This window comes from Ptychodera flava, unplaced genomic scaffold (genome assembly GCF_041260155.1).
Source record: "Ptychodera flava strain L36383 unplaced genomic scaffold, AS_Pfla_20210202 Scaffold_38__1_contigs__length_1544198_pilon, whole genome shotgun sequence".
NCBI lineage: Eukaryota > Metazoa > Hemichordata > Enteropneusta > Ptychoderidae > Ptychodera > Ptychodera flava.
The window spans coordinates 790,645-801,170 of record NW_027248360.1 but is presented as its reverse complement, the minus strand read 5'-3'; the positions used below and the strand labels follow the sequence as shown (position 1 = coordinate 801,170).

Below are 10,526 nucleotides of genomic sequence, written 5' to 3'. Positions count from 1 at the left end.
GTAAGTATTCAAGCTACGGGAAGAGATATCTGTGTAATTTTGAGACAAAATAACAAACAAAAGATGAGCATTTTACGACTTTTATATAAACAAGCATACCGTATTTAATTCAGTGTTCACGAAATGTAGAACCACACTGCATGCACCAAATGAACACAGGGACTGACGTTTACGAGCCTAGCTACCCACCGTTGGTGGCGCACCACAACTGGACGTGCGGGTATATCTCCCTCGGCAATAAAACACGTGCGTGTTAAAAGTACTGCGTGTGACACTACCGCACTCGCGTGTATCATTACACGTTACACGCATTTCACACCTTAAAAACTTGCGAGTACATGGAAAGAAACTTTTGTCCGGTAGGGTATGTATGTATGTCTATATGTATGTATGTATGTATGTATGTATGTATGTCCGTTTGTGAGGCGTCCGTCCACTCAAATATCTTGAGAACCGCAGTACTTACTGATTTGATATTTGTTGTGTAGATGAAAAATACGATTTTGAGAAACTATTTTTTTTAATTTTTTGATATTGTTGAAAATAGGCAAATTAATGCCAAAAAAGGTGTTTTTGGTAAAAAATCTTCTTCTTCATAACCGCTGGTCAGACAGCTTTGTTATTTGGTATACAGGTCCCTAAGGGTAACCCAACTTAGACTTGTTCAAATTGTGATGAAATATGCAAATCTGTATTTTTAAGGAATTTTTTTGTCATTTTTGGTCAAAATTTGACTTACATTGTATGTAATTCTTGTACTGTATAAACCCTATCAATTCACCCAGAAAAAAATAATTAATATGATTTTAAATAATTGAATTAATTAGGAAATCATCAAAGCCAAAATAATTTTAGTGTAGAATTATCAGAAAGTTCAACTTTTTTTGACAGTTCATAGTGAAATGCTTACCATCTTGGAGGATTAAAACATGTAAAGGCAACTTTCCTGAATCCCAACTTTGACATATTCTGAACCGTCATTTATTGTGCCCTATATGTTATCTAAAGAAATTGCTCAAAATAGTCAATAGAGATAGAGATAGAGATAGAGATAGAGAAAGTTCTAATTTCCATTTATGGTTGACTTGGTAAGGATAAAATAAAATTACTTTTTGAGGAAAAAATAGAGTGGTCAATTAAAAGAGTGGTCAAAGTGATAGGGTTTTTATGGTAAAGCTGGGCTGTATAAAGATTCCTCGTGTGCTATTTATAGCAATTATGCAATCTGTGTAAACAGTGCAATGAAAGTGTAACATGATTCCTTATAATGCTTTTGATGACCTTGAACTTCTTAAGTTTCAAACCTTTGTCTCTTCAGTGTGCTTTCTCTGAGTATGTACAGTCTCAACTTATTAAACAGTACTCACAATGTTAATCAAAGATATCCACCTTCTTCATCAATACATGTGTCACAAAAGGTTATTCTCTACATAACTCAACAGAGCTCTGTCAACTGTTGAGTTGCTTGTTCTTTCAAAACCGCTGGTCAGACAGCTTTAATATTTGGTTTACTTGTCCGTAGGATGACCTTAGTGAGATAATTTCATACAGTCAGGAAATACTTAATTTTGTATCCATGTCTATAGTAGCTTCAGGGACTTTGGCCCTATGTTTCTTTTATGTGTGTGTGTGAAAAATACCCCTTTGTTGTGTTACCTACAATGTGCCATTATCAAACGTACACTAAAATGACTCAAAAACATCACCAATAGTATCCGAAGGTAAAGCAATCGTTGCCAAGTGGTAAACAAAAATTGTCATTTGGTTGCACAAAAACCTAACTACATTCACAACTGTAGTCGCGCCCTGATAACTTTCTTTTGTGATTGATAGCCAGTATAGTTGAACGCTCCTTTGCACCATTTTCAAAAGTAACACTCGAACTTCTTCGATTTTCTTTTCATAAGTCACCATGTTATTGCCTGTTTTCAAACAAAAAAGAGCATAATCATTGAATATGCCATTTTGTAACTGTTCCCTGTGGGCCCGCGAAATAGTTTGTACTGTTTCCTTCTTTAAGTACCAAAGAGCGCTCTGAATTGCCTACCCTCTACCACATTCAAGTTTTCTCAAAATCATTTCTTGTTCTTTAGCCTTTAAGTGAACGATTTATAACCTTCTAAGTTTGATCGTGACACATTAGCTTTCCGTTTGTTTGTTCTATTCTCCAAGATATTGCTTTGTGCAACATGTCTTTTTTACGACTATGCAATACAGTAAAATACTTCAAAGATGTCTTTCTTATTCCAATCGTGCTATTGAACGCTCGTCATATACTGATATTTTTCCCTGGGCTTGTTAATACATATTGTTACTTTGCTTACTTCTACATGACATTGTTCTCATATTTGTCTTGGCATTTTTGAATTTACGTAACTTTCATCTATATCGTATTAAATATTTACCAGAGCTCTATATATGATGAGTGCAACTTAAAGACCTTATTTTACATCTATGATGATGAGGCATTTTACATAGCTAGAAAACAGGAAAATAATCCAAGCAACTTCGCGTAAGAAGATTCTTCCATCTACACTTGAAGTGCTTATTAGTATAATACGTATCATGCTCATTCTGTTTCGCAATTCGCCAGAATTAGTCACATGACGAGGACTCAGATAAGTATATTGTCCTCTTGAAATTGTCCTTTTTCTGACTTCAGCAGGTATCTTTTTGAAAGACTATTTCTGTAGGAAAACTTCTTGAAAAAGTGTCCGGTCACATAAACCGTGAGCGGCGAGTTGTCTAAAGCAATGAAACAACGTGGATTGTTAAAAGCATTTAGCCTTGTAAAAAAGTAAGATTTTCCATTCCAACAGTGTGGGAACTTGAATAGTCTGTTGACAACAACAAATTGAAGTGAAACCGGAGACGATATACAGTATATTACGGACATTTTTTGCTTCTACTTTGTGAAATAACTGTCACCACTCTGACCAGATACAGTTCATATAGATTAATGTACATGAAAAACGACAAGATGGAATAACATCAGTATGGCCATAAGGGCATTTCATATGCCCGCCCCAGGAATGGGACAAGGAAGGGGTGTCTTGGTCTCAGCACAGCTTTCTTGTTGCTATTGTTTATTTATTTTTAATATGTTGGATTATGATACTGCCAATAAAGATATATACTACCTACCTACAATTTCTTGGTCTTATAGAACTGGTTTTCTTAGATTTTTTGTTGTTCTTCTTCACTTCCTGGACAGTGTCATGTATTTGTCCCGTAATAATCCCACGCTGTTTTATCATGCGTGTTATTGCCTAAGGCACCAAAGCATGATGCCTCTGTTTTACCCTTGCTGGTGTGATTAATGTCAACTATGTCAAAAGTTAATCCGGTGACTGGTGACAGCGTCCACGGATTAGTAACGCAACCTTGCTTGCTTTGGCGTATAAGGCAATCAAACGCATCAGATAATAGACGCAACAAAATGTCATTGATAAAACTTCGCATAAGATTGTCAAATGACAAATACATGACACAGTGAAGAGAGAAAGAAATCTTTGCAACACCAGTGTCAACGTAAGTCCAAAAGACAAAGCTGTTGGTAGTATAAAACTTTAATGGCAATACATATATATCAAAGCCAAACGAATTCAAATAAAATTATAGCGACACAAAACCTTTGCTGACACTAAGACTCCCCTGCCACCGCCAACCCCTTGGGAAGGAAATGTGAACTGCATCTATGGTATGAGGAGTTTTACAAAACACCTATTGCCTGGTCTTTATTCGTGTTACAATGCCCGTTTATTGCCCCTCACGGCCGTACTATTCCCTCGGTCTACGGCCTAACAGATTTTTGAGGTATTTTGGCAACGCACGGGCCTCGGCTTAATAAAAGGGAACTATAACCCTCATCACACGGTAACAGCAGTTCATTTGGGTGAATACATTTTAGCTACTGCTACTCATACGTGTTCAAAGTTGAATGAAGGCAACCCATCCTGTGCCATAGGGAAAGTACCACACCTTCCTGTCAATCGAACTAGGCTTTGTATTACATCTTTTTTTTCACATGCGTAGAGCACATCGACAGGAAGTAACCTTTTGATGTATTTATCTGACCAGACTACAAAGACAGGACAACACTCTTTTACGTATCAAGACTACTACGCAGCAATATAGAGCATGCTCATTTGCAAGTGTTACGAATCAAACAATGTGAAGATAATACAAATATTCTTACATTACTATCCCTTATTCAAATATGTTTTGCAACAAAAAATATTGTAACATGCATCATGGTCCAGTGGGGGATTTTCAACTTTCCTGGCCGCAAAAAGCAAAGTATTCAAATTTTCTTTTAATAAAGCTATATTTGTCCAGAGAGAAGCGGTGTCACTTTGTCTGAAAGATCAGTGTAATTAATTATTCATAAATGTTTAATGCCGACTAACGTCGAAGTGAGAGTTGACTCAATCAAAAGAATAAGAATTTTTAATGATGTATTATACATTTGCTCAAGAAGAATTGAGAAAATGTTTCGACAACTGGACTTCTTTTTTGGGGGTGTTACTTAAAGGAAAATCTTAACTGTGATTTGGTATCATGAATTACACATTTGCATGGCGGTTATAGATTCATGTCTAGAAAGTGGTATGTGCGTACGATGATAAAACTGTAGATAAATCATCTTTCATATACAGGTAGTGAGTTTCGTTGACATGCGCGTGCTTTAACTATCTATGATATCTTTATAATCTTGTAACAAGGCCCTCTGTAAAACTTTGCCTTTTTACTTTAACCCGAGCTGACAGCGGGATCTCACAAAATCAATATAAACTGATGATGTTTTCAGAGAATCTTTCATCCAAGGATCCAGCGTTGGTCAATGGCAATGATATTATATTAGCTAGGAAGTACTGATGGGTTCTTCCCAGATCGCATACTACCTTGTACAGTTTGTTGACACGCGTCTTGCTTCCTGGAGACTTCTCAGAATAATACAAATCAGTACAAGAAAATTGTTGATGGCTCCTTACCAAGGTGCCCGGTTGCAACAGTTAGGCGTAATCTGTTTATCTCACGAAATATACCAAGCTTTGAATCCTAAACATCGTACCCTATGTGACTACGGATGTATTAAGCCCAACACGTGGTACGGAAAACTTATCCCGATAATACAGGGTATCATGCAGTCTTTCTGTTGTTTAACAAAAATCGACACGACCCGAGGGATGACAGTTGAACTGCACTGGGATAAACCACTGGCGTTGGAAGGGGTTCGAGAAGAGGACTTTTACTGCTTATGTAATGTAATTTGATCCTAAATTGGCATCTCATCCCCTATGGGATCTAGATTAAAGTTACAACAAATGTCTTAGGGACCTTGTCAAAATCAAACAGCCCGGCTTGCCGAGCGAGACCGGGGCGCTCCGCGTGGGGCCTCGGGCCGCCGGTTCACGCCTGTGATATCCCTTACCAAATCTGCTGACCGGAAAGTGCCCGGTATGTGGCCGGTATCTGCCCGGAAAGTGCCCGGTTTTTGCCTGGTATTATTGCCCGGTTTGCGGCCGGTTATGGCCAAAAACGGTCTAAACCGGGCGCCCGTTCAGTGCCCGTGTAAAAAAATAAAGTTTATAATGGTGACTGGAAGATGACCGGTTGTGGCAAAAAAACCGGTCATAAAACGGTCATCCATTTGTTTCTGTGACAGAAAGTGCCCGGTTATGGCCAAAAATGGTCAGAAAACGGGCGCATAGGCTTATGCCCGGTTTGGCGTTGGTGACCGGAAAGTGCCTGGTATTGGAAAACAAAAATGGCGCCCGTTTTATGCCCGTTTTTTTTTTTATATGACCGGAAAGTGCCCGGTTATGGCCAAAAACGGTCAGAAAACGGGCGCACGGCTTATGTCCGGTTTTGCGTTGGTGACCGGAAAGTGCCTGGTATTGAAAAACAAAATGGCGCCTGTTTTTTTATGCCCGTTTTTATGACCGGAAAGTGCCTGGTTATGGCCAAAAACGGTCAGAAAACGGGCGCACGGCTTATGCCCGGTTTTGCTTGGTGACCGGAAAGTGCCTGGTATTGGAAAACAAAAATGGCGCCCGTTTATGCCCGTTTTTATGACCGGAGAGTGCCTGGTTATGGCCAAAAACGGTCATAAAACGGGCGCACGGCTTATGCCCGTTTTTTTGTTGGTGACCGGAAAGTGCCTGGTAATGGAAAAGAAAACTGGTGCCCGTTTTATGCCCGTTTTTTTCCTATGACTGGAAAGCGCCCGGCAAATTATTTTGCATGTTACTGCACCTTTGCTGAAACTACACACGCAAAATTTCCTTCATAAGATTAAGTTGGCATGATTCCATAGTAGTCAGCTACGGAATAAACTTTTACTAATTTCAGCAACGGAAAGAAAACTACCGGTAAATACATTATTAAATAGATGACAGATACTGAAAACAAAAGAAGCAACAAAATTAAGCGACAGCAAAATTTCTTGTATTGTACAAGTTTCATCATTTATATCTTCTGCAACAATATAATAAGTTCAGATCAGTGACAGATATGTACACAGATGTTGTAAAATCACGTGTGTAGACATGGCTAATGTCAGTGACACAGTTAAGAATGAAAACCTGACAAATCTTAAGGCCGATTGTGGACAGCACAAGATGTGTTTTATCCAACTAAGCTCTGAAATACCAGCTTCACAAGAAACAATGGTCAGCGCAAATAAAGTTATTGTTTCATATAAAAAGACAACAGAGAAAAAAAGTTTAAATTTAAATTGTGGTATGATTTATTTTATATGCCACGTTCATTTCATGCCACATAAGTGTCTTCAAGAGATTTTCTTTTGACCCAAGAAGTTTCATGTAACATTTACATTACTGTCAAAGGCTGCAATTTGGCTTTCTGTTCTCTGAATTTCTTGTCCCAGCACAGGCAATGCATTCTGAAAAATACAAATCGTTCAGGGAAGAGTGTAAGTCTTTACCGTTTGACCAAACATTGTAAACATCGCAATTTGATGAAATAAATCAATTGTTATTTGAAAATGAGACAAAAAATGTTGAAAAATTGAAGTAGAAAAATGCATAAATATTTATGATTGTTATTAAATTAATAATGATCAAAATGTCCAACAGCTGACAGCTCGCGTATGTTGTTTATTGCATACACGATGGTGACAATCTGCAAAAATCTCAGCACTATACTGTAATAGCTGTGGAAACGAAGCTTTATACTGTTGGTGGGATGGGCTAGCGTGCGTCGCTATGCGGGTCATCAAAGGTCAACACCCCCCCCCGCCCGGTTGACCTTTTGATTACCCGCATAGCGACACATGCTACCCACCAACAGATAGCTGCATTTCCACAGCTATCACTGTAAGTATCAGTTGTGAAACGAAAGTGAATTCAGCATGAATCAATACTCAATGAAAATTTATCTGTAGGTAAACATAGCAATACAAGGATAATAGCGACGTACAGACGGACGGTACATTGACTTACATTTGTGAACGGCTCGCAGACGATTCCCGGTAATTGCAGGTCTCTCCGGGCCGTGTGTACATAGAAAATATAGTCGGCATCTTTACTGCTGTTCGCGTTCACAAATTTAGAACTTTGTCTGTCCCTGGTACTGTATACACGTTTTTGCAACAATATGACATCATTTGACTGGCGATTCCATAGAAAGATCACGAAATTGTCCACTAGATAACTCCCTGATCACAAGTACACAGCCGACGGTACTAAAATCTAACTTCGCGCCGATCAAGCCTCATGACGTTCACGGAAGTGCGATCTATAAATTATTACGCGATTGATAATGTAGTCCCGTTTTGAAACGCTGGAGTTGACTCTACATCTGCACCAATCCGTTATGTTTCATACTTGATATAGAATTTAATTTATAAGTTTAATGAAAATGGATACTTTATCATAGAAAGACTCAAAAGAGAGTAAAATTTCTTTCAGCACAAAGAATCAATATCAATGCGCGAACTGATCTTGATGAACCGTGACCTCCATGCGTGCGTGACCTCGTGTGTAAACATGTCGGCTGGGCTGCAGTGCTCACGCTCGCTGCTCATAGCTGGCTTAGGACGCGTTGAAAGTTAGCGAGGTAGCATATTGGATTTTCGTACAGCGGCTCGGGATGGAGTGTAATCCTAAACCTCAAATTTGTGCTCGGCAATCTAACTCTAGCGCTGAAAACATGGACAAAAGCCTTCACATCAATGTCATCAGAAGGCGAGATTTTGTTCACGATGACGGGACACAGACTGTACATAGGGCACTGTACGCACGTCGGGACGCACGTACCGTATTCTCATTCTCGCTTGCCAGAGCAATGATTTCCGCTCCGCTTGACGGGTAGCGCTGAGCTGTTGCCGTAAAGAGGCGCGTGGTTTACGACGATGCGTATTCTGCTTGAAGCACGGCCCTGCTCTGAGGTAGTAGTAGCCCTGCGTACAGGTCTGTGTGTTCCCGGCGTTACAGGCCGTGTAACGCCGGAACACACAGACCTGTACGCAGGGCTAAGGTAGTAGCGGGTCCTTGCTTATACCATGGAGGTATGCTAATACCAACATTGACATTTACTTGGGGCATGTTTCTACATTGAAAAGTTCTCACTCTCTCGTTACTTTTATGGTACAGATTTGCAGTAACAAAAGTCTACGCGTCCTTACACAGATCATCAGCATGATCAGACGCACATTTCGTTCGAAACTGCTTGCATTTTGGTATCATTCACAGAAAATACAGGGTTTAACTTGCAAGACAGACAAGTCCCTGATTTAAAAATTTGTTTTCCTAAAAGTTCAGTTGTCGATCCAACCATAATTTACCCGACCAGATTGTTGCTTTCACCAGCTTAACTGTGCTTTAAAAGCTGTACATTATCTACCAGTTATTATAATTTATATGTGCATTGTCTGTTATAAAAATACATAAATATAAAATATAAATGAAACGTCAGTTTTGTTTTCTTGAGTATGAACTGTCACAAACTGCAATGGTTCACTGTACTCCCTTGGAATGCAATAGTTGGCAATATGTCCAGCATGTGTTGCTGCATATTTGCAGCAATAATCTTGTTTGCAGCAAATTTGCAGCAACTTAGCCGTTTACTGCAAATTGGCTGCAAATTGATCTAAGGGTTTGCGGGAGGGTCATAGCTAGCTGTAAACTTCTGCAACTCCTTCCTGCAAGCTATGCTTGCTGCGTATTTGCTGCAAACTTGCTATAGAAATAATCTTCAGTAAGGGAAAATATTCAAATTTTATTTTATTTGAAAACCAGGTGCAAAGCAGTCACCTATTAAGAGTCAAATTCCATTTCATTTGCACCAGCCATTCCCAGGCATTCCGAAATGATCAAATTCTATTTCATTCACAAACCAGGCACAAACTGGTCATAAAAAATACTCAAATTCTGTTTCATTTGCAATCCAGGCATAAACCGGGCATTCCCAAACGGTCAAAATCAATTTCATTCACAAACCAGGCACAAACCGGTCACTTAAAGAGTAAAATTCTGTTTCATTTGCAATCCGGGCATAAATCGGGCATTCCCAAATGGTCAAATCAATTTCATTCACAAACCAGGCACAAACCGGTCACTTAAAGAGTAAAATTCTGTTTCATTTGCAATCCGGGCATAAATCGGGCATTCCCAAATGGTCAAATTCAATTTCATTTACAAACCAGGCGCAAACCGGTCATAAAAAATAAAGAAATTCTATTTCATTTGCAATCCAGGCATAAACCGGGCATAAATGTTGGTTAAAAATAACTAAGTCATAATGCCGGTCGCTTTCCAGTCATAAAAGTTGGTTAAAAAAAACTAAGTCCTAATGCCGGTCGCATTCCGGTCAAAAACGTTCAGTTTACGGTCACTTGTGTTTGCTAAAAAATCAAAGTAAACACTAAAACGGGCACTTTCCAGGCAGTGAAAAGGGGCACCAGGCACAAACCGGGCACATACCAGGCACAAACCGGGCACATACCGGGCACTTTCCGGTCAACAGATTTGGTAAGGGTGAACCTGATTAGCTAATTAAACTTCATGAATATTTGTCAATGGTAATTAGTTACGCCGCACCGCAGCCACCTGACTCTGTCGGCTTTAGACGGCAACTACCGGACAAGGTCGGCGTCTACAAAATCTCAGGACGTTATCAAGAGTGATTGATATGGTAATTAAACATTTGTTGACGTTGAAAAATATTGGCAACATAATGAAAGTGCAAACATATGCAGCTACACTGAAGGCGCTATCGGTTTACATTTTGTTGATTTCATACACATTTTATTTTACTATTTTGTTTTGTAATGAATGAAATATACATAATAGAACAAGAATGAAAAGCAGGAGTAAGCGGTTGTACGAGTGAAATGAACGACAGTACAAACATCACTTTGTGATACATCGTATTGTATGCTGAATGATGCAAGCTAGCTTTACAAATACATACTGTCATTTATGGTCAATAACGAAACGTTTTGTGATTAAAAGAGCTCAGCAACCCTTGTATTTTTCACATGTCCACAAGCACGGTCAATG

The 10,526-nt window shown here is 39.1% G+C and overlaps 1 long non-coding RNA gene across 1 annotated transcript; it reads right to left on the bottom strand.

Annotated features, from left to right (window-relative positions):
* Window positions 1-6,727: 6,727 nt before the first annotated feature.
* LOC139127865 (uncharacterized) lies at window positions 6,728-7,884 on the bottom strand. The gene is made up of 2 exons (XR_011551154.1): window positions 7,467-7,884; window positions 6,728-6,907 (listed from the first exon to the last, which is right to left on the bottom strand). It is a non-coding gene; the product is annotated as an uncharacterized lncRNA (long non-coding RNA).
* Window positions 7,885-10,526: the final 2,642 nt, after the last annotated feature.